This window comes from Coenobita brevimanus, chromosome 114, assembly GCF_032717465.1.
Source record: "Coenobita brevimanus isolate Jiangsu-jjx chromosome 114, ASM3271746v2, whole genome shotgun sequence".
Lineage (NCBI taxonomy): Eukaryota > Metazoa > Arthropoda > Malacostraca > Decapoda > Coenobitidae > Coenobita > Coenobita brevimanus.
In genome coordinates, this window is record NC_137067.1 from 10191657 (window position 1) to 10199069 (window position 7413).

Genomic DNA, 7413 nt, shown 5'->3' on the forward strand with positions numbered 1-7413 from the left:
ATAATATTGTAAAGTAACATAATTGTATGAATATTGTATACATATATTATGCATAGTAAATAGTGATTATTCAGTAATATTACATTTTAAATAAGTTGAATACATATTGGAATAAATGCATTAAAGTAAATTATTTAACTGTAATACAGTATGTACTTGGGTTATTATAGTGCATTGCATACATGCAAGAATAAAAATAGTTTAAAATTAAGAATATTGTAAGAGTTACTAATATTTCATTTAAAGATAATGGTACTGGTCTGCCATATATGGGTCATTCTTCTTTGTGTTATTATTATTATTATTATTATTATTTTTTTTTTTTATATATATATAATTAATACTATATACAAAATATATACACTTCATTCAGGGTGGTTAACTGTGATGTTAACTCTCCCCCCACTAAACAATGACTCCAAATTAGCAATTCTTGCATGCATTCTGTGCATGGCCAACAGCAATACTGCAACCACAATGCAGATAATTATGAAGACAGAAGGTGCTTGGCTATACACATAATATGGGTTGAACATACTCAAACTCAAATCTTCCCAGGGCTTCATTGTTTCATTGATCAGCTGCATAGTTTCAAACTTAGGTGAAGTCAGCTTAATACTTGTGCTCATGTTTAAGTCCATATCAGGCAGTGGGTGGAAATGTTTGTGTGTATGATTGAGGATGGCGTAGTGATTGATGGTGGAAAAAGTAGACATGGATGGTGTAAATACCGCACAGTAGTCTGGTGCTATGTATAATCCTGAGGCTGATGTATGAGATGGTGGTATATCTGGACAGATTATGTAAACTGATGTGTTATGAGGGAAATAAAAAAACTGCGAGTGTCCAATGCGTTGATGGTGTACAAGTTTATCTGGAGCAAAAGTGAAGTTGCAATGATGATGAATATTGTTATTGCTGATGATAGCCATTTCACAAGGGACCGTATCAGTAGGCTGAAACGTGAAAATGTACGCAGGACAAAGATGAACAGCATGTAAGGATGTGCGGCACTTTCGCTCAATCGTTGACTCACTTGCGAAAGTGACAGTGTCTCGTCTCTTGGAGACCATGATGAGTTCGGTGTCTGTGTTGATGTTGATGATGACTAAAGTGTTGTTGTTTCTATAGGGGAAGGGGTGGATTTGGTATACTGTGAACAGGTCTTCCGTGATGAATGGTACATGAACTATCACTGATGTTGGTGTTAGTGTTGCTTCCAAGTACGGGTAATATTGCATAAATTCCCTACTGCGGAACAATGGCTTCAATTTATGTTTATGTATGCCTTGACTAACTATCTGACGTAGCTCATGAACTGGGAGTAAGTCATTTGTGATCTTGCCATCACCAGCATTCGAAATTCCTTGCATAAGTGCCCTGAAATGATCTCTAGTGTTCTCTAATTGTAGTAGAATCGTGTCAATATGTTCTGTGATGATGGAGAAGTGCTGGAAAAGGGTAACGTTACCCTCCAAGTTATTTATTTTATCTATACTCTCGAGAGCTACGTTTTCTGCTTGTTTCAGATTTTTCACAATTGTTTTCATTGCCAAGTTCTGTCCTGTGATGAATTTATCTTGGTATGTTAGTACCTGAGCTATCTTATTAAATTTTTTTGTTTATTTCTTTAAGGTCATCCTCTGTAGCCAATCCAAAGATGTTCCCAAGAATTGCGCCGCCCAGATCGAACAAACCGCGCTTTTGGCGAGTACGTGTGATGTTGTTCCTGTCGCTCAGCACCTCTGTTCCAGAAGATGGGAGATCTTGGATCATGACGAGCATAGTTGACTTCGCCTGTTCTAGTTTCCATTTCGCTAACTTCACCATTTCATCCACTTCCTTGGTGATATGTGATTGTGAAACATAATTCCCTATCTTGAAGTCCAGAGTTCGCATCGGCGTCGCAAGTCTTTCTATATAAGTAGGTAAGTCATACAAGTAATCTAGACTTATTTCAGTACTCATGACATCCTTGACGATTGTAGTCGTGGCCGTTGGAGCTATGAGGCATCCTTGTCGTACTATATGCTTGGGGTCTAGGTGCGCATATACCCTTACTATGTATAGGAGAATCCATAGCATAAGTCCCTTCATCGTAACCTACCGAAAAAAAAATCTATTAATTTCCTATAAAGCTGTGGTTGATGATAGTGATGATGTGCGTTACGGTTGGCTGTTATTTCATTTATAGAAGGAGTTTAAATCGATATTTAATTCTCGTAAATGATGTACTGTAGATTTCATTGGAATAGTTGCACCTATGTTCGATTGTTTGGTATATGACCTTAATTTCTTTTTGTAATCATTGTTGTGTTCTTGCTTGGTTTCTTGAGGTACGTTCACCTGTTCGGTTGTATCCGAGGCTGAATAATTATGTGATAATTCCCTTGAAACTCGTTTTAAATGGTCAATATGAACTTGTTTTTCCTCGCCACTTGAAAGTGACTTAATTAAAACTTTGTTTGCTTTTATGTTAATTACTCTGTATGGGCCCTCAAATTTAGGGGATAATTTATTGTCTCTCGTATGAATGACTCCGTAAACAATGTCTCCTAAGCTGATAGGTGAATCTTTTGCCTTTTTGTTAAATGCCTCCGTCATTTCTTCCTTGGACATCGTTAATTGTTTTTGTACTCTTTTGTGTATGTCCTGGAATTCACGTAAACGGAGTTTAGAGTAATCATCGTAATTGTATATAGGCATGCTGTCACCTTCTAGGAGCTCATATGGTAATTTTTTATCCGTGCCATATATAATGAAATGTGGTGTGTCACCAATGGATTTATTTATAGACCCATTAATGGAGGCCTCTACTCTGGGAATCCAATCATCCCAGCTTGCATAATTTTCACTGAGAATGTGTCGTAGCACATCTAATACCTTTTATTTTGTCTCTCTACCAACCCATTCGATGCTGGGTGATAGGCCAAAACGTTAACCTTTTAATGTTGTATTGTTTACATATTTCTTGTAAGATCTCAGAATTAAATTCTCCTCCATTATCACTTATTAATACCTTTGGGGTAGTAAAGCGACATATTACATTATCTGTTATTGCCTTTGCTACTGTCTCTGCTGTCTTATCTTTAATTGGAGCTAAAATGACATAACGGGAAAAATGATCCGTTGCTACGAATAAGTATAGGTTATTATTGTATGATAATGGCAACTTGAGTAAATCAACAGCGACAACGTCCCATGGTTGATGTGGTACAGGGTAATTACCCATCGGTGCAGGTGTGATTGGGTATCCTTTGTGTTTCGCACATGATTCGCATCTGTCTATATGATTGTGTATATCTCTTCGTAATGAAGGCCAGTAATATAATAGCTGGGCTTGGTTGAATGTCTTATCCTTTCCAGGGTGTCCTGCATGTGGGCTGTCGTGTATCATTCGTAATACTTGGGGTATCATGTCATTAGGTACTACCAACTGGTTAGTATTTCTTTGGCGTTTTGGTTGTTTAGAGTTAATTTTGTATAATGTATTATTGACCATTGTGAATTGTTCAAGTGGGACATGCAGTTTGGGTAATTGTATGTCATCTCCACTTTCTAACTTGTATATTACTTTTGACCATACTGGGTCAAGTCTTTGTGCCTTTGCGATATCCTCGTGGTTTGGGATATTTCCTTTGAGATCTAACGCCGCAACCTGAATTGTGTTCGGGTTCCTAGATAATGCGTCAGCTACTATATTCATTTTACCTTGTATATAATGTATTTGTACACTGTAGTTTTCAACTGTACATTTCCATCTTGCTCTCCTCCCAGAAAGGAGTTTTTCTTTAAACATACCCACCAGTGGTTTATGGTCGGTGAATAAGTGGATTTCGTAACCATATACCAAATCTCGAAACTTTTGTAATGCAAAAATCACTGCAAGTGCCTCTAAGTCTGTAGTGCTATAATTTTTTTCTGCACCTCTTGTTTGTCTGCTGGCAAATGCAATTGGTTGATTCTTTCCTCTTTTATCTTCCTGCATCAGTACAGCCCCTAATCCTTTAACTGATGCGTCTGTACAAATAAGAAATAATTTCGTGTAATCTGGATATGCTAAACAAGGTGCATTCGTTAGTTTAATTTTTAGATTGTTAAATGCCCTTTTTTGTTCTTCTTCCCATTGGAATACAGCATCTTTTTTGAGTAGTTGGAATAGAGGGAAGGCTATATGAGAGAACTGTGGTACGAAGGACCTATAGTACCCAGCCAGACCTAAAAATTGTCTAACTTCGTCAGTCGTAGTGGGTTCAGGAAAATCTCTCACTGCCTGTATTTTGTCATCAGTGGTGTGAATACCATCAGAGCTTAATTTGTGGCCTAAGAAATTTATTTCCTTAAAGCAAAATTTGCATTTAGAAAGTTTAATTTTTAATCCAGCATCACTAAGCTTTTGTAAGAGTAAGTCTAATTTCCTGAGATGATCCTTAATATTCTTCGTTGCGATAATAATATCGTCAAGATAAACAAATATTCCTTGTCCTAAAATTCCGGACAATACGTAATTCATAAGACGCTGGAACGTACCAGGGGCTGTCCTCAGTCCCATTGGCATTCTTGTATATTGATAATGGCCTCTGTTTGTTGAAAAGGCAGTGTATTTACGTGACTCCTGAGATACCGGAATCTGATAGTATCCGTTTAGGAGATCGATGGTCGAGAATATATTATTCTCAGGACCAATATTCTGTAGCACATCACTTAGCAATGGCATGGGAAATCTGTCTGGGATGGTGTGATTATTTAGTTTACGGTAATCTACTACCGCACGCATTTCTCCATTTCTCTTGGGCACAAAGAAAAGGGGAGCGTTCCACGGAGAAACTGAAGGCTCAATAATTCCAAGCTTTAACATTTCATCGACATACTGATTAGCAAGTGTACGTTGGGAGTGTGGTATGCGATAAGCTGGTACGAAAATTGGTGGTGTTTCTGGGTGCACATTAATCATGTGATTAATCAAGTTAGTACACCCTAATCGTTCTCCGGGCAAGGCTACGGTGTCCCTGTGTGTTTCCAGCAGGGTTAACAAATCATTTTCTTCGTCAAATTCACCTGAGTGAATTAAATTCTCTTTTATTCTTTCTCTATCCGTAGATTTTATCTCACTTGTTACTCCACCAATATTTATTTCCTTTACAGGGGCGAAACATTTTTCAATATTAACTATGCAAGTTCCCTTCTTCAACTGAACTTCCCCATTCATGTGATTAATAATGAATATCTGAGTTAGCCCTTCGTCGTTCGTATGACATAATGCGTTTTCTACTGACAATCCCTTTACTTTACATAATTCTTCTAAGACAAGAACAGTACTATTCCGTAATTTGCTCTTTATGGTAACCTTCATGTATGAATTAGGTGGTATAACCAAATCATTAGTGAGATGGGCTGGAAAAATTGATAAATCAGTACTGTTAGCTGGGTCACTAATTCTGGAGGATGGGGTTGCTGGTGTAAGTGGATCTATACACTCATCTATTTGTGTATGTTTGTTTAAGCCTTTAATATTACCAATTCTTTTTGGCTCTCTTCTACCAATCGGTGAGGGCTCTGAAGTTATTTCCTCTATAAATTCATTATCAAAGTCTATTCCATTCATTTGTGGGAGTATAGTTATGTTCTCAGTTCTCATGGATCTTAAGCCCAGTAACATATGAGCTTTAATTGCTAAGTTTTCAACGATATAGAACAATGCAGAGAATGGTCTTGTAGTTTCTGTGAAACTGAGATTTAATCTTGTCATACCTTTTACTGTAATCTCTTGACCATCTACTGTGTTTAATTCTAAATCAGCTTCATCCAGAAAAGTTACTTTCTTTTTATTTTTAAGAATTCTATTTAGTTCTTCATGTGTTATTAAGTTCACTGGAGAGCCTGTATCTAAAAATAAGGAAACGTTTTGATCCTCACATACAGCTGGTATCAAGATACACTCATTTCCCAACATGCCTCCTATGTGAAGTTTAACCTTGTTCTTTTTTATGTTTGTTCGTTTTTTGTCATGACTTGGTCTTCCCCGATTTGAACATAGACACAATTTTTTCTACTGTTTTGCAATCACTAGTCCAGTGCCCTTGGTATCTATGATGCCTACAGTAAGGACCAAACCCTTGTGTCTTTTGATTATCCTCTTTTGCCTTGATAAAGCATTCATACCTTGTGTGTCCTGGTTTTGCACAGTAATGACACAGAATGGACCTATCCCTTGACTGTGACCTACGAGGTGATTTCCCATAAAAAGTGTTGTTTATAGCGCGAGACCTACTCGGGCTGCGCGAAAACTTATGAAACTGCCTGTAGGAAGGCGTGTGGGAACGAGGTCTAGGCGTCTTTGCTTGTTTGGGCTGCCTCATTTCAGGTCGCGATCGATTTTGTTCTCTGTTTGGGGTCGGTGTTGATGTTTTCACAGCTGATACTGTCTCAGGTACCCTGATTCTACCAGAATGTGCATGTGTGTCGACCACACCTGCTTTACTGCACTGCATCTCTACCTCGTTCATTAAGTCTAGTAAGCACATTCCAGGGATGTACGCGATTGTTTTGGCGATCTTAAGGGTTCTATCAGGTAATTTACACAAGGCAGCTACATAACCAATGATGTCCACGACGAGGTCTGGGGACATCTTTCCATCATCTGTTATCCACTTAGAATTCTCCAGAGTAGCTAATAGGGTTCTCTTGATTGTGGAGACATCAGCAGTTATTTCACTGAGCACATGGTTTGTAGTGTGCTCCCTTACAAGATCTACAATTTTATGTAATTCTGGAATTATACCTGGCAAGAAGTTCATACCTCCAGAAAATTTCTTCAGAAATTCAGTTTTAAATTCATCATAGGTCCTAGCACGATGTAGCTTATCGGAGCGCAATAAATTGCTTGCTGGACATCTTTCCTGGCTTATGCAAGATGAAAAAATAGCAATTTTCTCTTGTTCATCTAGTATATGGCGCTTGATGAACATTTGTTCGCACTGACTGATTAATGAAATGACATCAATGCGATCCTTGTCTGTGCCAGAGAATTTTGGGGCAGTCTTATCCTCGTGATACACAAAAACGTGAGGTGTGGTTTTTAGATCAGCAGTATTTGTTTCTTGATTCATCTTTAATGATTGCCCTGTTAATTCAACTTGTACGAGTTTATCGTTATGTGAGGGAATGGTAGAATATGTATGACCGGACCGGTGAACCCTGTTAAGTATATTGGCATACGTATTTAAGGCAGCTGCGAAGTCGATACTCTCAACATCTGAAGGGGTTTCCACTCATCATCCGAAACTCCCGTATTTGTTTCCTTATCTATAACGTGTGGTGTGGGTTGTACAATGGGTGGGCTGTCTCTTAATTGTGAGTCTGATGTTGTGGCAATTTGTGTGTCATCTGGTATTAACGTGGGTGGTTGCGAAA